We start from the raw sequence: 21,637 nt of genomic DNA, 5'->3' as shown, positions 1-21,637 counted from the left end.
TAATGAAATAAGTAATCATATGTCATTTTGCAGTGGCCTAGCATTAGCACATAGATTCTTCTAGCACATCCTTTTTCCTTATAAAATTTGATTGGCATTGCTTCAATAACCTTAAAAAACGCACAACCAACACCATTTTAGGCATACAATGCACCACATTCATAATGTAAGATATGTCCAATTGGCTTCTTAGTCACCCTCTAGCATTATAACTTATTCAACCTCTAGCATTCCTCTGTCAACCTGGCATGATTGTCATTCCAATGTTTTTGACTTGTCATTATTCCTCTAGCATTTCTCTGAAGTTTTGATTACTTACCTGACTACTTTGCCTCTCTGTCATTTGTCATCTTTTTCGTCCCCATCACATAATATTATTTGTGTTACCTTTTGCTGAGCAACTTTCTTAGATACTCTATTCATACATGTTGTCTTACATATATGAACTCTCCTGGTTGCTCAAGTCCCTTTGGGTCGTCATTTTTTGCATCTTGTGTTTTATCTCTACAATGGTTTTATCCCTACATTTTTATCTCTACTTATACAGTAGTAGTAAATGTTCACATGTATTTTCTACTTGCATTATCTGAATCAGCCTGGTTAAATTCCTTGGTGCCCATCCGATAACGTTATATTGTTGAGAAAATGTAGCAACTTCAATTGTTGTGGCTGCAAGGTTACTAACATGAATATTTTAAACATATTTTCTCTTTGTTTTGTTATGCCCATAGGTCTTCTTGATTTTATGCTCTGGATTTTGATTTGATGTTCTTCATGATGTGTGTGACTAGTGTTTGAAATTTGCAGTTTCTTTATTCCTGTAGTTTCCATCCTTATTTGTATTGTGTAATATGGAAGATCATTATTAATAGAGGACGATAATAGAGTTCTCCAGTTTTGCATCTCTTATATCACTTCCCTTCCTTATGGTCTTATAGAAATATTTCATTTAGCATATTTCACTCACCCTCAACAAAATTAAATTTAGTTTAAACATACGATCCCTTTCTTCTCCTCGTTTCATATGAGTTGTATTATTATTTTTCATTCTTGTTACCTTCTTCCTTGGTGTTCTATCAAGTTAGTTCCCATTGGGAAGAAAATAATCCAAAGTGCATCTTGTAGGTCCTTGAATGTTAAGAGCATTGAATCTATGACTGGCTCATCTACTTCCCATTTTATTTCAGACAGAATGAACTCAAGAATGTGGAAACCCCAACCAAAAGTTGGTGCATTATGGACACTTCTCTTGAGGATGCACTTAATGTAACCCAACTGACCTTTACACAAAGCAAGGTCCCATATGTACAAACAATCTACTTCTGTATGGCAGTCTGCAAGAAAAAGAAAAAAAAAAAAAACATGCTCCCTAGTAGGAACATGTTCTCCAGCAAATATAATCTTTGATCCATTTATTTTCTCAACCCATAGTGGCCACATGCCTATCCAAAGACCAAATAAAAAAGATATTACCCTTCTGCTATAATGTATGTTAAATAGGCATAGTACCATAAATGAAGAAGAAGCAAAGACAAAAAAATAGTGTTATAAATGTTGTAGAAATAAGAACCATAGATATATTTCCCCTCTTAGTACCCTCCAAAATTTCAAGGGCCTATGTGTTTGAACTTTTTGATTCTCCAACAGATTATTTTTCTCTGTAAATCTCTCTATAAAGTTCAAATTCTTTAGTTCATGAGACTTCAAGATTCCAATTTTTTTTGCTTCTAGGATAGTATGATTAGGGATACTCATAGAATTGAATTTCCCATCCAACTCTTCATGATTCATACTTTCATTTCCATTCATTTTGACTTTGTCACCCATAGGTCTATATATCAATTGAGTACCTTAACTTGCAGAAGAAATACTCCAAATTATAAATACTTTCACTATTTCCACACAAATCATAGTGAGTTCATGCTTTCCCTCTCCTACCGCTCAAGTATCTTTCAAAACAATGATTATAAAGCATCATAGTTGCTTTCTATGAAGGACTCCTTCTTCCCAAATACCACCATGCTTGAGTTCTTTTTCCAACTTCTCAAATTTCAATTGCTTGTGTGCAAGGATCTTCTATTTTATTCTCTCTCTTCAATATGAGCCAAGAAATTATTCAGTTGAGTAATGGTAGTCACAAGGACAAACCAACTCATTTTTTTCTACCTATATAGGAGGAAAAAATGACTTATCTGTCATTCTACTCTTCTTTTGTTGTTGCTCGCATGATTATAGAGACTTCAAATTTGACAACGACTTCTCTAACACTGAAAAAATCTGATTTTTTTAGCAACTCCCCATGAGACTACGTTGACTTCACTTTGTCATTGAAGTCAGAGGTTACTCCTTTTTCTTTTTGTTCCATACTTTTGTAGGTCACCTTTTGTTGTCTGCCTTTCCTTTTGTCTCATTGTTTGGTCTATTTTTACTGGCCTCCATCTTCTGTCTAAACTTCGTTAGGATACAAACCAACTTGCATTCTTTGGATTTGTGGCCAAGATTATTACAAAAATACCACCTTATATGTCTAAGAAATGGAGGAAATGGTGTGTTTATTCTTGTGTTCAATTTTTTCTTTGCATACATTTTTCATTCAAATGATTTATGTCCAAATCCATTACTCAAATAACAATAACCAAAGAAATGATTTGTGTACCTGGTGATGGTTGTCTTCTCCATTTGCTTGCTTGAGGGAACCTTCTTGTTTGCTGCTTCTTTTGTTGTTTAGTACTTGTTTTCTTCTCTTACACTCTATTACTACATGTCCAAGTTCATGACAAGAAAAACACTTGATATCTTTCGAGTAAAGAATCTCCTTTGGGATCTTCTAAATTTGCTCAATTCATCTCCAGGAGAAAATGATATTCTTGTAAAGAACCTTTTCTTCACCACATTCTTGGATTTTGATGTTGCTTCTTGTTTTTGTTTGCTTCTTCTACTGTAGGACATTTTGATATTGTTGTATTCTATTTCATGGTTCCTTATATGAGTTCTTCATGGAGACAATCTCATCTTGTATATTTTTATACAGTCTATTATTTTCATCTATTTCACTTCTGGCTAAAATAATCTCAACCTCTGATCTTTCATAATTTTTCTTCACTCTCCTTCAGTTTACTACTAAAAACTTCTTTTGATCTCATCTCTCATTTGCAAGTTTTTTTATTTTAGCTAAGGCCGAGTCAGTCTTGGCTTAATGTTCATCTATATTTTCTTCATGAGAATCATGTACATTAACATTAGAAAAATTTATGTCTAATTTGATTGATCACTTTCCTTTTTAGATTCCTTTTTCTTATTATTATTTCTCTTCTCCTTTTTTGTATTACACCTACTAGTATCTCCTTCATGCATGAGCCACAATCTATCCCATATTTATTTTGCAGAATTTAAATTTGTTACTGTATCAAAATCCTTATTATGAATATTTCTATACATTTCCCATTTTGCCTCAACATTCCACTATTTTTCTTTAGTAGAGGGGGAATCATCTTTACTATATCCATCTCATACAAGCTTCCATACACCAAGTCCATAAGCTACTAGTTCTATTTTTACCTTATCTCTCCATTCATGAAAGTTTTTTTCACTTAGCATAAGTACACTATGATAAGCCAAAATCAACCAGGTCTACCTTCCAATTGTTAGGTTGTTGCATAAGGAACCGACTCTGATACCAATTGCTGGAAAAATAACTAAACTAAGAGGGGGGGGGGTGTGAATTTGTTTAGTACATTCATGACCATTAAATTTTGATTACTTTTCAATGGTTAAATTAAATATTAAATGAGTAGAATACACCTTACGAACAACATATTTAATATGTAAACAACATATAAAATGTAAATCTCAGCATAACAACTTTCATGACAACATACAATCATAATACAAGATCATCACATGTGAACACTAGATATAAGTGGAAACCCATAAAGGGAGAAAACAATGAATTTGTTATTTTTATGATGCAAAGGCAAGCTCCTAATGGCTTATTACATCTAATTTTCCATAGGCTCCAACCTACAGGAGGATTCTACCTCAACTCTGTAAAATTCAACTTGCAAGGAAGCTCCGACTCCCACAATTTTTTTGTAGGCTACAACACATAGGAGTATCCTACCTCAACAAGCTCCAACCTATTATTTATCGAGCTACAAATTGAAAGGAGACTAAAATCCCCTGATACACAAAATAAATAATATGTTGGTTTACTTGGTGTATAAATCTACATACCTCCATCTCAGTTTTTACTCCTTCTTCACTTCAAAATTGCTTCACATCTTCTCTATATTTTCCAAGTAACTAATGGACAATAACTCATTTAACTCTCACATTCTCTAACTCTCTAAAAATGCAAATTTCCAACCTCACATATTTTTATAAATAAACTTTGATGGTTTTTGGTATTCCAAACATGAATATGAAGTGAAAAGACTTGTCTATTTGCATTCTACTCATTCATTTCACACCTTTTCATATTTTGAATATTAAAATAAAATAAATGCTTCACCAAATCTTTTTTTCAACCACCTGTAATGATTAAATCAACAAGCATAGCAACCACATTCTTTGTAACATACATTAGCAATACACCAACAACTATAACATCACAACATCACAAGCATAACAATATTCTTCATGCATTTTCCTTTTTTTGTGCCTTATACCTTTTCCTTTGCCTTGCATCACAAAAAACTTTGCAATATTTTTTCATTAGAAACCAACAAGCATATGTAACCAACACAGATGTGTAACATAAGAACTCCAAGAAAACCATGACACCCTTTTCCATCTTACATTGTTGCTCCTTTTCCATAAAAATATATGCAACATCATCAACATGCAATTAGATCAACATGTAATAACAACATATGAAAGAAAGGTCTAACAAGTTGTTCTCCTTCACCTCCAAAGCATAACAATACTTGCATCAACACAAGCATGCCATCAAATATACATGTTCAACTATGCATACATTAACTGTGCCATTATACTTTGTTTCTCCTTTGTAGTGTCTTCAACAAGTAACGTATCTCTATGAACATCACCTTCTCACACACATATGGTGACCACACTTCTTGTTGCTCCTTTACTCCTTTTGCATCAATGACAACAATGCCAACATATGAAGGGTTTTTAGGGAATATATTAGTAGCCATAGTGATTGATATCTCAATAAAATATGGGATCATGGAAAACATTCATATAGGTGCCTCATGTTCTCTTAAAGAATTGTGAACCTCTACGACCCTATTGAAATATTTCTGTGATATTTTTCTTGGTCCTACAAAGAAATTACTAGTATCGATCCACAGATTGTCGTTCACAAAATTAAGACACATCCTAATGTTAATCATGTTTGATAAAAGCTTCTTCCAATTCACCGATGAAAACCCACTACTATCAAAGCTGAATTTGAAATAATTCTTAAAGCAAGTTTTATTTACCCTATACCTCTAATCGATTGGGTTTCATTATTCTAGTCAACAAGAAACATGGTATGATCCACTTATGTATTGATTATAGGGATATAAAAAAGCCTTCTCCTAAAGATAATTATCCAACCCATTTTATCAACAAGGTTATCAATGATTGTGTTGTTAGTGAAATTTTCTCCTTCATGGATTGATTTTTCGGCTATAATTAGATTGATATACTACCATCGAATCAACACAAAACCACTTTTATTTGTCCTTGGGGGACCTTTGCTTATTGAAAGATTCCTTTTGAAATTAAGAATGTTGTTGCCACTTTTCAATGAACTATGTCCTATGTGTTTCATGACATTAAGCATATTGTACAACCCTATCTTGATGATTTATATTCACATTCTATGCAACGTCAAGATCACCCGACACATTTATGAGCCATTTTCCTCCATTGTCGACATTACAATATTTGATTGAATATGCATAAATGTGTTTTTTGTGTGGAATCCCAATTTCTTTTAGGTTTCATCCTATCCAAGAAAGGAATCCAAGTTGATCCCTTGAAGGATGAGGTTATTCTAAATCTACCACCTCCTTCTACTTTATGCCAACTCCAAAGTTTGCAAGGGAAGGAAAACTTTTTATGTTGTTTCCTTCCTAATTACACTAATCTTACTAAAGTTTTTTGTCAACTTTTAAAGAAAATGTTTCCCTTTATTTGGGATGATACCACACACAAAGCACTTGATGCATTGAAAAATGTGTTAATCCACACATCATTGCTACACCCCCCAAATTACCATCAAGATTACTTTTTATACTTAGTTGCTTTAGAAGGTACCATCGCAATGGTTCTTGTCTAAGAGGATGGTTCACATAATGAAAATGTGATTTATGTTGGACATTTGACATTGTCTAGATGGCTAGTAGTTGAAAGTGTGTTGGCATTGATGTCAACAATCATGCTAGGGAGATGTCTTGGGCTAGTTATATTGTATGATAGTTGGCAAGGGTGTTGGCAGTAATTTCGACTGGACCAATATGATAGTTTGTGGCAACAGATGTTGGCTTTGATGTCCCCTCTCCTAACTAAGATGGTAATTGGACTATAATTGATGTGCTTTTGCTTGATGTGTCAAAATTAGGGGGAGTCCTATGGTTGTTTCAGTCTGTGGTAGAGAAACAACAGAGTAGTAGGCTTACTGGAGAAGTCATAAAAAGAAGACTATGGTGGTTGGGAGTCTTAGAATTTGGAGGAGATTCTACCCAAAGACACCAGATCATGTACTCTTGGAATTAGGAATGTTGGTTAGTGCTCTAAAAGATATTTCCAATGATATGTGGAAGTCCAGAAATGGCCTCCTAAATCAAAAGTTATTGACTACCGAAGTTAGGGTCTTAATGTCCAAGGCAGATTGAATTTTGGAAATCAGAAGGGTGAATACTGCAGTAGGAAAAAAATTGGAAGGAGAAATATTAGAGGTTGGAAAATTGGAACCTCATAGATTTGGAACCTCGGGATCAAAAAACATAGGGAGATGAATTTCAGAAGGCCCGATATAGGAAGGCTCAGAGCATCGGGACCCAATATAGGAAGGACTGAGTAGGTCATATTAGAGGACAGAGTAGATGGAATGGGAAGGCCTATTGGAACCTCTGAACATAAGTAATATCAGATCCAATTTTTGGTAGCTTGGGCGCGTTGGAACCTTGGAAAGCCAGGACACATAGAATTATTTCAGAACCTCAAAGCATAGGCTATATCAGAGCCAATTTTCGGTAGCTTGGACATGTCGGAACTTCGACAAGATAGGACACCTGGTAGCATTTCAGAACCTTAGAGACTTGGGACATCGGTATTTTATTTAAAAAAAAGGGGACCCGAAATGGCATGAGGGAAGAAGAACCTTGGAAGTTTTGAACATCAGGTTTTCAGAACCTTGTAAGTTCTTATGAATGAAATTCTCTAAAAATCACCGGGGATGCGAAGAATAAGAATTACAAAGGAAATTGTTGCAAAACCAAAGATCTGAGGGGCCCTTTCTATCTCCTCAAGACAGGACACATGGGGAGAATTGATTGGTCCTTAGGGTTTGATGAGGCAAATGTCGTCAGCATGGCGTGGTTCTACTATGGACATGTGGCAGTCAAATTTGAAAAAATTGGGTGGCCTAATAGGGAAAATTCAGGTGACATGTGTCACCACTAAGGAGATACCACGTGGAGTTGATGACATCAACATGATGTCATCTCGGAGGTCGAAACTTCGGAGGTTGGAGTTTTCGTAACTCCCTCGTAATTGTATTTGAAGAAAAGTTTTGATACCAGGGGCTATAATGTCGTGTTCACACTTGGTCGTGGATTTCAAATAATCAAGGATGAGGATCAGGTCTAGCACCCAAGTGCTATGAGTATTTCGAAGGTCAGAATTTCAAAACTCCTCCGAAATTGAATTAAGAGGAAGTTTCAATACATGGATCTCCAATGTGGTAGCACTTGGTTGAGGATACTAAAGAAACCAAGGGTGGAGAGCAGTCAATAAAGGACGATAGACCCCCGATAGGATATGAATGCCTTAGCACTTAAGAGCTAAGCTGCTAGTCACAACTCTCAGTCCCATGGTGCAAAACAAGAAGGAGTTGAGGAAAAGGGGCTAAAGGTAAAATCAGAAGCTCGTGATTTCGGAAGGTCATTATAATAAAAGATACGGTGAGTGGAGCTCCAAGAGTGTAGAACAAAGGTGTTAAAGGATGAATCGATCAGCAACAAAGTAAATTTGTACATAGTGAGGTTGGTCATAGGAGTAAATAGCAATTATCAAGGGTCGACGGAGTTAATGGTGACTGTTGTAGGCTAGAGACCATGACAGAGAGGACCATGGTTGCACAGGTTGAATTTTGGGGCTTGTCATGAGCTGAGACATGCCTCAATCAATTAAGTGAATTGCAGAGAAGCCATCCTAGGGTACATTCAAGCTCAGAGAACCATGAATAAGTATGGAGAGCCTCATTGAATGTGCAAGTGGACTGAGGATTTATTTCTTAGTATGGAGAAGTACTCAGATGCCCATTCTCAATGGTTAATGAGGTAGTAGTGGTCATGTTAGAAAAAACATTAGGATGTAGAAGGCATGTATAGGTACACTCGGGTAGAGTGAATGACAAAGTGTGGGCAGCAAAGGCAACATCGACTAGAGTGTAGCAAAGGAACAAAACACATGAGTGCAGTTGAGCAATGGGGGGAATACAACATAGTGGCCTATGCGCTAAGTGTGGAGAACTCTATGAGTGTCAGTGCATTGTTGAGGAAAGGTTGAGTGAGCCTAGTCTATAGAGAAAGGTTGAGAGTGCCTAAGCATATTAAAGAGACCTCGAGAGAGAGAGAGAGATTGTGTTGTTGTGAGATGTCATGCGAGAGAGAGCTTGTGTGTTGTGTGAAAGGTCCAGTGTTGATTGTATGTGTTGAGAGAAGAGGGTTGTGAGCAGAGATCCTGGATGAGTAAGTTGCTACAGAGTGGGAAAATTATTGAGAGAGTTGTGTGAGTGGTTGCCATTGAACAGAATAGTAGGCTTCTACAGAATGAGCAAAGTTAGAAGATGACAGAGAATAGAGCTAAGAACAAGAAGAGTCGCTACCAATTATAGTGAACATTGAGTTTCTCTTGAGTGTGGGTTGGAGCTTTCATACAGGAATTTGGTGCTTCCATCTCTAGTGGGTTCTTGAGAAGGCTTGGAGGTTAGTGCCTCCTACAAGTTGGTGATTTCATAAATCTAAGGAGCTACAAGTTGGTTTTTGCAACAAATAAATGAAGTTGGTCCTTGACATGGTGCTTCTAGTAAGCTGGACTGGTGTCTACAAAAGGAGGGAGTTGGTGCTTCCTATGAGTGGTGGCTCACAAATAGATTGATGTAATAGAGTAGGTGCTCCTATTTTACATCAATAACAACAACAAGCTTTGGTGGTTTTTTCTTGAAGGGTTTCCATGTAAAACCTCTGTGACTCATGTGTTTGTTGCTCATGATGTGTATGCTTGTGTTGATTTATATGGTTGTTGTTATGGTTGGTTAAAGGTTTCTCTCATATAATGGATGCCAAGTTTGAATGAAAAATAAATTGGCATAAAAAGTTAAAATTAGCGTTAATATTGATTTACCCCCCCCCCCCCCCCAGTATTAACATTTTTTCCAAAAATTGGCAACAGATCCAAGTTCCTTTAGGAATAGCTTAATCGCTAGAAGGTAGATCAAAGGGAAACAATGGCTAATGAAACTTCACTAACAGAAGGTGTTCCATTCTTAAATGGATCAAAGTATGTGTTCTGGAAGGTTATAATGGAAACCTATTTAATGACTTTGGATGTTGAAGTATGGAGCTTCGTATTGAATGGAGAAAAGAGTGAGTAGAATGAAGAAGCCCAGAAGATTATCATGAAAGGACTATCTAAGCTAGATGATGATAAAGTGAGGCATTATGAGTCAGAAAAGGAAGTGATGGAGAAACTACAATGGTTGTATGGAGGAGATATCCATGTGGCTCAAAAAGAGGTTGAGGAACCCTGTTGCTCAAGTAATGAACTAGAACATGTACCTTATTGTGATAAGAAGAGAAGGAAGAAAAAGGAGAAGGCATATAAAAGGAAAGATGCTCAAAATATTGAAGATATTTCTTCGTGTGAGGAGATTGTTCATCTTCACTCCAAGGTTGATGATGAAGAAGTCTCAAAAGGGAGACCATGTTGCTTAGAAGGTAACTATTTCTTTGTGATGAATGTAAAGAAATAGGTCATTCATTATCTAGATGTTCATGTGAATCACTTGAAGATAAATATTGTCATACATCTAGTAGTAGTAATGAAGAGAGACCCACTTTAGTAGCAATAGAAAATGAGGGATCCTCTAAAGGAGAAGAGAGTATATCTTGTGAAGATAATAGGGGTATCACTGAAAGTGGTGAAGATGGAATACACCTTAGACTTGTGGAAAACTCCATGGAAACAGAGATGGGTTTAGATCTCTGTGGTGACTCAGCTAGCACCTCTGATAGTGAAGAGAAGGATCTGAATGAAAGGATCTATTTTAGAAAAAAGTTGATCTCTGCTCTAAAGGAGATTAAGGACCTATCAGAGGAAAATATCAAGTAAAAGGAGAAGTTGCACGAGTATGAGCTTGAGAATGAGAATTTGAGCAAAACAATATTTGATCTAAATTCTCAACAAGAAGAGGCTAGTAGGCTGAGTAGCATGTTAACTAGTTAGCTAAATGATAGAGAAGCTTACTGTGAGAGACTACAAAGTGAAGTAGACTCATTGAGACATGACTTAGTAAAGTCAAATAAAGAGTTGCCTCAATATCAGAAGCGTGTGGAGAGCATGAAAGTCATGGATGAGATGCTTGTCAAGAAAAGATATCCTCTCATCAAGGCTGGTTTGGGATTTAAAGAAAAACCAAGCTCCAAGATTGCGAAGGATGAAGGGTCAACTTCCTAGTAAAAATCAGCTCAAGGTTCTAACAACAACATAGGAATATAAGTTGTTGAACTCCAGCAACAAGGAAAACAACAAGAAGTAAAGCAACAAAAGAGAGCAAGAAAATTGCATGAAAGAGTGCAAGGGAGCAACACAAACTGTCATGAAAGGCATATTAAGAAAAAAAATAGGTCCCTTCATCCTCAAGGACAAAGCCCTCAAAGAATAGGTATCTTCATTCCTCAAAATTAATTTCATGGTTATTGTTTTTCTTGCAACAATTTTGGACATAAAGCCATAGATTGTAGATGAAAAGCAAGGAAACAATATGTGTTGGGTAGCAGCAACCCAAGGATGTGTAAAGAGGCTAGGAGAAGGCATGTTGGTACTGAAAGAAGAATTGAAAAGATTGTTGTCAATGATACTAATTCCTTTGCTCCATTCTTAAGCCCAATCAAATGCTACAATTGTAGCAATATTGGGCACAAGAGAGTACGTTGCATATATGATAAGTAATGGAATGCTTCCTAGCATATGCATGAAAATGTAAAAACTCGAGATTTGAATACAAGAAGAAACAATGGAGGTGAGGAATACAAATTTTTCTTCAACGCTCAGTTTCAAAAGATCAAGCTGAAAAGAGGAGGAAGATATCAAAATAAAACCAGGAAGAATGATCCTCTTACTCTTGTGGTGGACCCCTTTGTAAGGAAGAAAGGTAGCAGGAAGATTTGGGTTAAGAAAGAGGAATTGAAGGAGAAGTTTCCTCTATCCATGCGCATCCAAGAGAAATCCAAAACATGGGAAAAGAAGAAGCTGAAAAGTAATGCTTCTATCAGGGCTCGACCAAAGAATTTTTAAATGAAGAAGGAGGATGATCTACTCAGGGAGAGTAGATCCTATGTTTCTCTTCATTAAAAGAAGAGAATGGCCTCAAAGGAGTCCAAATAAGTCAGGTGTGGGCATAAAATCTCATACAAGTGAGATGCATCTGAATAATGAAGGCATGTCTGAGCCCCATGTTGATTACAATAATGTATTTTCTTATTTCAAATATATTAACATTGAAGAGAAAGGAGGAGTGCAACCATCATGAGTTTAGGGGAATACACAACAACACTTTATGTTGTGAGAAAAGAATATGGGCTACAACAAAAGTGTGGAATGACAGGAAGCCCACAATTATGTTAGGTCCATAGGATCAGTCCCCATGCAGATGCAAGGAAGAGAATGCAGGAGATTAGCGAGAATTGGATAAGGGAGTTGCTTTAGTAAGAAGTAGCAAGAAATGATTATTAGCCTCAAGAAGAAAGATTGATTAAGGAAATTAAAGGTTTGCATATTGGGTGAAATACCCTTATTTCATTTCAGTTGTGAGTTTGATTATCCCTAACAGCCTTGTGTTCATGAAACACAATTGGCATAAACTTTAAATTCCCTTAGTCTTCAATTGGTATCACTATGAAAAGTGAGGGTCTAGGTCCATATGGAGTAGCCTTTGTGTGTAAGTGGAAATTTATTTTTTAGAAAGTGTTATAAGAGGTTGCCTGGTACAACTTCCAATATGTATCTATTTCTTAGTGAAATTGGTATTGTTTAAGCAACGATCCATGTTTTGGGGTATGATCTCAAGTGAAAAAAAAGTGATTGAGATGCTCAGGAGAAGTGAGTAGAGAGGATGAAGCAGCAGACATGGTGAAGAGTAAGTTGAAATGCATCACTAATGATTGGCATTTGCAGTAGAAACAATACCATGATTAGTTTAATTGGTATCAATTTTCTTTAAACTAATACAAAAGATGAAATGGAAAGAGGAGTATTGAACCATCAGTCAGTCATAAGGTGTTCTAGAAAATCAGAGGAAGCATATGTTCAGGGGGAGCATATCACATAATGTCCAGTTTATAGAGTAGAAGCAGTGATCAATCCTTGAAGAGAAATCCGTAGAGAAGAATGCACATTAGTAGCTAGATCCTTGGTCATTGATAGCTAATGATTGCATGGAGAAGAAAACGATAGCTTGTAGCCCTTTTCCATTGATCTCAAAGGGGGAGAGAAGTATTGGAGAAGTTTTGATGGCCCATGCAGAGGAGAGAAATCCATTGGTGGCTTATGCTAGGAGAAGTGTGGAAGCAACATGTGAAGTGGCCATCAAAGTGAAGACGAGGTTGAGGTGTTTCCATCAATGCCAAAGGGGGAGATTGGAAAATTGGCATTGTCTTGATTGATAGTAGCTGCAAGTGTGTTGGGATTGATGTCAACAATCATGCTAGGGAGTTTTTGGTATTGTTTGATAGTTGGAAAGAGTATTGGCATTAATGTCAACTAGACTAGTATGATAGTTTGTGGCAATAGATGTTGGATTTGATGTTCCCTATCCTAACCGAGATGGTAATTTGGTTAGCATTGATGTGCTTGTGCTTAATGTGTCAATATTAGGGGGAGTCCTATGGTTGCTGCAGTCTGCGGTAGAGAATCACCATAGTAGTAGGCTTACTAGAGAAGCCATAAAAAGAAGACTATGGTGGTTGGGAGTCCCAGAGTTTAGAGGAGATTTATCTCAAAGATATCAGCTCATATACTCTTAGAATTAAGAAAAACGCTTAGTGCTCTGAAATAAATTTCCAGTGATATGTGCAAGTCCATAAATGGCCTCCTATATCAAAAGTTATTAACTGTCGAAGTTAGGGTCTTAAGTCCAAGGTATGCTGAATTTCGGACCCAAGAGATTTCACAACCCAAAATATCGGAGCAGGTCAGTAGTTCGGAGATTCAGAAGGTGAAATATCAGAGGTTAGAATATCAGAACCTTAGAGATTTGGAACCTCGAGATCAAAAAGCATAGAGTGATGAATTTCGGAAGGCCCGATATCAGAAGGCTTAGAACATCGGGACTTGATATTTGTAGGACTAAGCAGGTCATATTGAAGGACGGAGCAGATGGCACAAGAAGGCATATCGAAACCTCAGAGAAGAGGTCATATCAGAGCCAAATTTTGGTAGCTTGGGCACATCGAAACCTTGGCAAGATAGGAAACATCACAACATTTCAGAACCTCAGAGCCTTGGGACCTCAACAGTTTATTTTAAAAAAATGGAACATGAAATGGCATGAGGAAAGAAAAACCTTAGACGTTTAGAACATCGGGTTTTTGGAACCGCATAAGTTCTTATGAATGCAATTATTTAAGAAGCATCGAGGATGCGAAGAATAACAATTACAAAGGAAATTTCTACAAAACCAAAGATTCGAGGGACCCTTTCTATCTCCTCAAGACAAGACACATGGTGGCAGTTGATTTGTCCTCAAGGGATGATGAGGCAGATGTCGTCAACATGATGTGGTTATACTATGGACACGTGGCAGTCAGATTCAAAAAAAAAAGTGGCCTAATAGGGAAAATATAGGTGACACATGTCACCATTAAGGAGATGCTGCATGGAATTGATGACATCAACATGAAGTCATCTTGGAGGTCAGAACTTCAAAGGTTGGAGTTTTAGTAACTCCCTCATAATTGCATTTGAAGAAAAGTTATGATACCAGGGGCTTTGATGTCCTTTCGGCACTTGGTTGTGGAGTTCAAATAACTGAGGGTGAGTATCAGGTCTAACACCCAAGTGTTATGAGTATTTCGTAGGTCGAAATTTTGAAACTCCTTTGAAATTGAATTAAGAGGAAGTCTCAATACATGGAGCTTCGATGTGGTGGATCTTGGTCGAGGAGACTAAAGAAACCAATGGTGGAGAGCAGTCAACAAAGGAAAATAGGCCCCTGGTAGGATCTAAACACCTTAGCAACTAAGCATTAATCCATTGGTAACAACTCCTGGTCCTATGGTGTAAAACAAGAAGGAGCTAACAAAAGGGGCTAAAGGTAAAACTGGAAGCTCGTGATTTCGAAAGGTAATTATAATAAAAGTTACAATGAGTGGAGCTCTGAAAGTGAAACATAGAGTTGTTAAAGGATGAATGGGTTGGCAATAGAGTAAATGTGTGCACAATGAGGTTGGTTGCAAGAGAAAATAGCAAGTATCAAGTGTCGATTGTTGAAGATAGGAGACCGTGACAGAGAGGACCACGGTTACACATAATGACATGTTGGGCCTGTCATGAGCTAAGACATGATTCAATGAATTAAATTAAGTGTAGAGAAGCCATCCTGAGGAACATTCAAGATCAGAGAGCCATGAATAAGCATGAAGAGCGCCATTGAGTGTGCAGGTGGACTGAGGATTTATTTCTCAGTATGGAGAAGTACTCAGATGCCCATTCTCAGGTGTTAATGAGGCAACAATGCTCAATTCAGATGCAACAGTAGGATGGAGAAGCCATATAGAGGTACACTCGAGTAGAGTGAATTACAAAGTGATGGGAAGAAAAGGCAACATCAACTAGAGTGCAATTGAGGAACAAAACACATGAGCGCATTTGGGAAATGGGGGGAATGCAACATAGTGGCATATGAGCTAAGTGTGGAGAACTTTGTGAGTGTGAATGCATTGTTAAGGAAAGTCTAAGTAATCTTAGTCTGCAGAGAAAGGTTGAGAGTGCCTAAGCAGGATAAAGACACCCTGAGAGAGAGAGGTTGTGCTACTGTGAGAGGTCATGAGAGAGAGAGCATATGTTTTGTGTGAAAGGTCGAATGCTTACTATATGTGTTGAGAGAAGAGGGTTGTGAGCAGAGATCCCAGGTGGGTAAGCTGCTGCAAAGTGGGAAAATATGTTGATAGATCTACGATGAGTGACTACTATTGAGAAAAATAGTAGGCTGCTACAGAATGAGCAAAGTGAGCAGAGGACAGAGAACAAAGTTGAGATTAGTTAGAGTTTTCGCCAATTACAATGAACATTGAGTTTCTTTTGAGTGTGGGTTGGAGATTGCATATAAGAAGTTTGTGCTTCCATCTCTAGTGGGTTCTTGAGAAGGATTGGTGGTTGGTGCCTCTTGCAAGTTGGTACTTGCATAAATCCAAGGAGTTACAAGTTGTTGCTTGCAACAAATCCATGAAGTTGGTGCTTCACATGGTGCTTCTGGTAAGCTGGACTGGTGTCTATAAAATGAGGGAGTTGGTGCTTCCTATGAGTGGTGGCTCAAAAAAATATTGATGTAATAGAGTAGGTGCTCTTATTTTACCTCAATAACAACAACAAGATTTGATGGTTTTTTCTCGAAAGGGTTTCCACGTAAAACTTCTGTGTCTCACGTATTTTTTGTTCATGATGTATATGATTCTTTTGATTTATATGGCTGTTGTTATGGTTGGTTAAATTTTTATCTCATATAATGGATGCCAAGATTGAATGAAAAATAAATTGGCATAACAAGTTAAAATTAGTGTTAATATTGATTCACCCCCCTCTCGGTATTAACATTGTTTCCAAAAATTTATGACACTCGCCTATACTCTGAAATATTATTAGTTGTATGAACAAGACATATACCATGTAAACTCACAAACTCATAAGTAGGTGTATAGATCACCCATATCTTCTACACTTTGAGTAAGACCCTTAAGGTTTTGTTTCACCTCTTAGAGCTCCTATGTTGCTTCATGGTCATAATCACCTAATCAATCCTGTTGACCCCACCTATGGATTGGTGACATCCTAGCTGGCCAAATCGAACCAATATATGCATGTAAAAATTGTATTACTCTTAAAGAAGGAAAATTTTGGGGGTTAATATTCGTAGGTCGGCTAATTTTCCATGATTTTTCCAAGAAATTGATTCGCCAATTTCCATTTTTTCTAAAAAATATTCACCCAAATTTTATAGTGTAAAAAATATTTTACCTTTGATATTGCCAAAATTTTATAAAGACTATATACAAAATCATTAGAAATTTGAATATGCTTACAAGGATATCAACAAGCATTTTACAGATTTCATATTAGAAAATAGTGAGATTCACTAAGGTTTCTAAACTTTAAGATAAATTTCCATCCTTAAAATTTTCCCTACTCTTAACATGATAAAAAAAATTAAAATAACAAAATACATAAAAATAAAATATTTCAAAAGTCCTTTTCACATGATGCATGCCACCACTCTCCCTCGGGAAAAGCTAAACCTCGATCTCCTCAAAAATTCATGTTGGCATATGAAAATCCTCAATCATGAATAGTTGGTTCTATAACCATTTGAAATTCAAGACCAAATGAGGACATATGACCCCCTCCATGGTGTGCCAACAACTCAAGCCATCTCCTCATGCAAGGTACTCTCAATGGAAGATCATCCACCTCCATACCTTGTGTACATATCAAGGGCACCCTTTCTAGGAAAAAAGACACCAAAATGGACCCATAACTGAATTGCTTTAGTCAACCTGTCTTCCAGTTAGTCAATTAATAATTCATGTTTATTGCTTGCCCTTCACACTAGTTGAAAATTGTAGGCTCCATACATTCCAATGCATATTACATTTGTGCTTTGGTAGCCAAATGTGGAGTTTCACTTCCTGATATGTGGGTTATGGTGAACAAAATAGTTCTGAGTGGAAAATCCATTACATTTTTTATTGGAATTCTACCGCTATTTTTTTCTTGTTCCCGTAGAAAAGTACTGAGAAATATACTCATCATTATTTTCACCATCTCTTCTTGAACCGACTAGTAAAAGTCAGGCTCCTTTTCTTGAGAGCTCAGTAAAAAAATATTTATACTCCACATCAATGGTAAGGATATTGAAACCAACTCAAACAAATTGTTCATTTTCATCCCACATTCTCACCAAGTGTTCCAAAAAGTGCAATGGAGATCTCATGCTCAGAATTAAGAAAAATTTCATTAAACCACACTCACAGTATAAATTTGATAGAAATTGCAACTGCTCAACTTTTCAAATTGAAAAACAAGAGACACAATTCTACTCTACAATTCAGTGGAAAGGAAAACACAATTTGGAGACGCATGCATAGACATGAAACAAGAAAAACTACAAGTACACGATGATTTCTAGGGGAACCCAACTAGGAAAAACCCATCAAGCTTCTTTGTATTAATCAATCGAATTGAGAAACTATTACAATTGCTTTCTCTAGCTCTAAGCACAACCTACAAAAGCAATGTTGTTCTCTCTACTGAATGAGAACTTCTAGCCAACGCTTATCCAATGTATGCCTCCTATTCCTTGCAAAAATATAAGCTAATTTGAGCTCCTAAACAATGGGAAAGGTCCTTATTTCCTTGCACAATTCCCAAGGATTGATCCACTATCTTCATACTACAGCTGTACACTCAACTAGTATACAAATAATTTTTCATTGGCCTTAATTCCTCCACTCTAGCTGAGGAATTCGAATTGCATGCATGCATGATCTATTTTGGGCTGGATGATTAGTTAATTGGCATATCTTTGATTAGATTGTTGTCTCATTCCATAACTGACCTTCAAAGGACTCTATCAATAGTCATAGGTCAGTTAACTAAGTACAACTGAAAATAACTAAACTAGATTGCTAAAATTATGCAATCAACACATGCATGACTGAACTCCTAGCCCACTAACTTGAATTTACTGAGCTAACTGAGTGACAAGAGCCATGTCACACTATTTAACTACCTCCAAGTTGCCCCACTCATGTGGAAATTCGATTTATTCAATTTGACTAAGACTAAAGTCAAATTGAGCCATTTTTTCTACACTGTCTAACACTCTCTCTTAAGAAGAAAGGGGTTTTTCACCATCCCTATCTTGCACCTGTGGAATGTACTGTAGCACTACCTCTCATTGTTGTTGTTTCTACTGCAACAACTGCAACTGAGAAGCTTCCAAAATACAGAACCAGTTGTGTCTCTGCAACTGTCTATTGGGAAAAAAAATTACACTATTGTTGATTCTGCATTGTGCCTCCTACACTTCTATCAACACTCCTTTGTGCTATTCAACATCTGACTACACTAACTGACACAAATCCTTTTGTTGTTGAACACTATGGGCCTCTGTAGCAAGGTAATGATCCATGGGGAGGACACCTTAATGGACCCTACCCAAATCTCTACAACTTTGGAACTAAGGCTCTACATCTCCCCACCACACTCCTGGAGGTATAGCTACATGCATGGAAAAATATACCTCTAGCTTGTAGATATTTTTCACTCTAACTTTAATCTGTTTCACTTTCCTGGTAGTTACATGTTTCAGGAAGGATTTCCCCTTATTGAAAGTAACTTCATAGCCTCTATCCTCTAATATTGCTAGAGATATCAAGTTCTTTTTTAGCCCAGGTATAAACATAACATCTTTGAGGTGAATATGGAAGTTAGAATCCATCTTAAAGGTTACAATACCAATCCTTGTAGCATTGTACCTCCCATCATCCCCAAGTTCTATATACATATGGAGATCCTTCTCCTCCAGGGTACTGAAAAATTCTTTATTTCATGTCATATGGTAAGAGGCACCAAAATCTAGGTACCAATCACTCCCTCATATTGTGTTGTCCAAGAAAGCAAGGAGGGTGAAATATAGCTCAAATTAAGAAGCCAAGGTATCTCCTCTTGCTCCTGTTGCAGACTCCTTTGTAGATTTCCTTTGCAGGCACTTTGTTACATAGTGTCTGAATTCAAAGTAGTGAAAACATTTTAACTTTCTTATATCCTTCTTCTTTCCATTGTTCTAGCTGGGCTTAGCCTCACCTTGGGACTTCTTTCCCTTGGCCTTCGTTCCTTTTGTAACTAGAGAAAATTCCTCTTCCTCTCCTTTGGATATTACTCCATCTCTGGTATTTTTCTTTAATTCTTCTTAAACCAAATTGGATCACAACATTTCCCAATTTGATATTATTTCCCTTCCATTCACAGAGTCCTTGTAGTTGTTCCAGGATTTTGGAAGGCCGAGAAGAGATAGGCTCACCAGATCATATTCTGAAACATTCACTCCAACCCCTCCAAGCTCATCTTGAACTTGTGTAAACCTATAGAGATATTGTAGAATAGTGTCATTTTTATGCATTCTAATGTTTCAAAGTTTTTCTTTCAAGGCCAATTTTCTATGGTCACTATTATTTTCAAATAGCTTATTTAGTTTCTTCCACATATAAAATGTTGCCTCCTTTCCATGGAGATTTGAGACCACATGCTCTCTCAGAGCTTCCAAAACAATTATTTTGGCCTTTGCAACATCCTTCTTCCACTGTTTTAATAGTTGTTCATCCGACTGTGGAGGTTTTGCAATATCATTTTTAGCATATTCTAACACACCATTATCATCAAGCAATGCTTCCATCCGGTCGTTTCAGGCTATGAAATTTGAGCTACCCTCCAGGGCATAATCCAATCTTAGACCATTGAAATCGATTCTCCCAAATCTGAAGGAAAATTGTTGCACTGAAGCTACAAATTCAAAATTGTCGGGGGACAAATTCAAAATACTGGTTTTAATGTGATTTCAGGGCTCTAATACCATGAATGAATTTGATATAAATTGAAATTGATCAAGATTTCAAAATAAAAACAAAAGACACAATTCTACTCTACAATTCTGTGGAAAGGAAATCACAATCTAGAGACACATGCATATACATGCAACAAGCAAACCACAAGTACACAGTGATTTCTAGGGGAACACAACTGTGAAAATCCCCTCAATCCTATTTGCATTAATCAATTGAATAGATAAACTATTACAATTTCTTTCTCCAGTTCTGACCACAACCTACAAAAGCAACACTGTTCTCTTTACTAAATGAGAATTTTTGGCCAACACTTTTAGCCAATTTATGCCTCCTCTAGCCTCCTATTTCCTTGTGCAAATCTTAGCTAATTTGACCTCCTAAACAATAGGAAAGGTCCCTCTTTCCTTTTGCAATTCCCAAGAATTGATCAACTGCCTGCATACTACAATTGTGCACTCAACTAGTATACAAATAATTTTTCATTAGCCTTATTTCCTCCACCCTAGATGAGGAATTCAAATTCCATGCATGCATGAGATTTTTTAGAATAAATGATTAGTTAACTAACAAATCTGTGAGTTAGACTGTTGTTTCGCTACACAACTGACCTTCAACTGACTCTATCAATAGTTAGAGGTTAGTTAACTAAGTACAACTAAAAATAACTGAACTAGATTGTTAAAATTTAGTAATCAACACATGCATGACTAAACTGCAGGCCCACTAACTCGAATTTATTGAGCCAGCTAAGTGACAAGATCCATGTCACAATAGTTAACTGCCTCCAAGTTGTCCCGCTGATGTGGACATTCGATTTACTCAATTTGGTTAAGGCTAAAGTCAAATTAAGCTTTTCTTGCTACACTTTCTAACACTTAGGAAAGGCCAAGAATGTTTTTGGATCATTGGTTGCTACCAAATATTTTCATTCATGTTCTCTTTCTCTCCACTCTAACATCTTGATGATAAAAAAACTTTTAAACATTAAGGAGAAAATTGAATATCTAGCCAACATGAATAATTTTTCATTTTTCCCGCTTAAAAGTTAAAAACCCTTCTTTCCTTGTAGATGTCACACTTGTCTAGTTAGTGATAGTGTCACAATGTCACACCTTTCCTTTTCACAACCTACGACAACTCTAAAGTGTTGTAGTTCCCAATATGGGCAGGGTGCGACTTTTTAAGAGTGCATTTTCTTCCTAAATATAAGTTTGAAAATAATAGAAATCATCACGAAAATTAAAAATAATGACATCAAAAATGGAGAGGGGCTCAATAGCTCTTACCTGGAAGAAATGAGATAAAAAAGCATCCATTGGAGTGCTCGAAATCGTTACTTCAAA

The 21,637-nt window shown here is 36.7% G+C and overlaps 1 pseudogene; it reads right to left on the bottom strand.

The window, feature by feature from the left end:
• Window positions 1-1,053: 1,053 nt before the first annotated feature.
• Window positions 1,054-1,827, bottom strand: LOC149188757 (putative 1-acyl-sn-glycerol-3-phosphate acyltransferase 4; annotated as a pseudogene).
• Window positions 1,828-21,637: the final 19,810 nt, after the last annotated feature.

This window comes from Pinus tabuliformis, chromosome 3_1 (assembly GCF_031772625.1).
Source record: "Pinus tabuliformis cultivar Carrire ecotype Pingquan chromosome 3_1, CPIR1, whole genome shotgun sequence".
Classification (NCBI taxonomy): Eukaryota; Viridiplantae; Streptophyta; class Pinopsida; order Pinales; family Pinaceae; genus Pinus; species Pinus tabuliformis.
The sequence above is the reverse complement of the archived record's forward strand: the minus strand, read 5'-3'. Positions and strand labels throughout refer to the sequence as shown.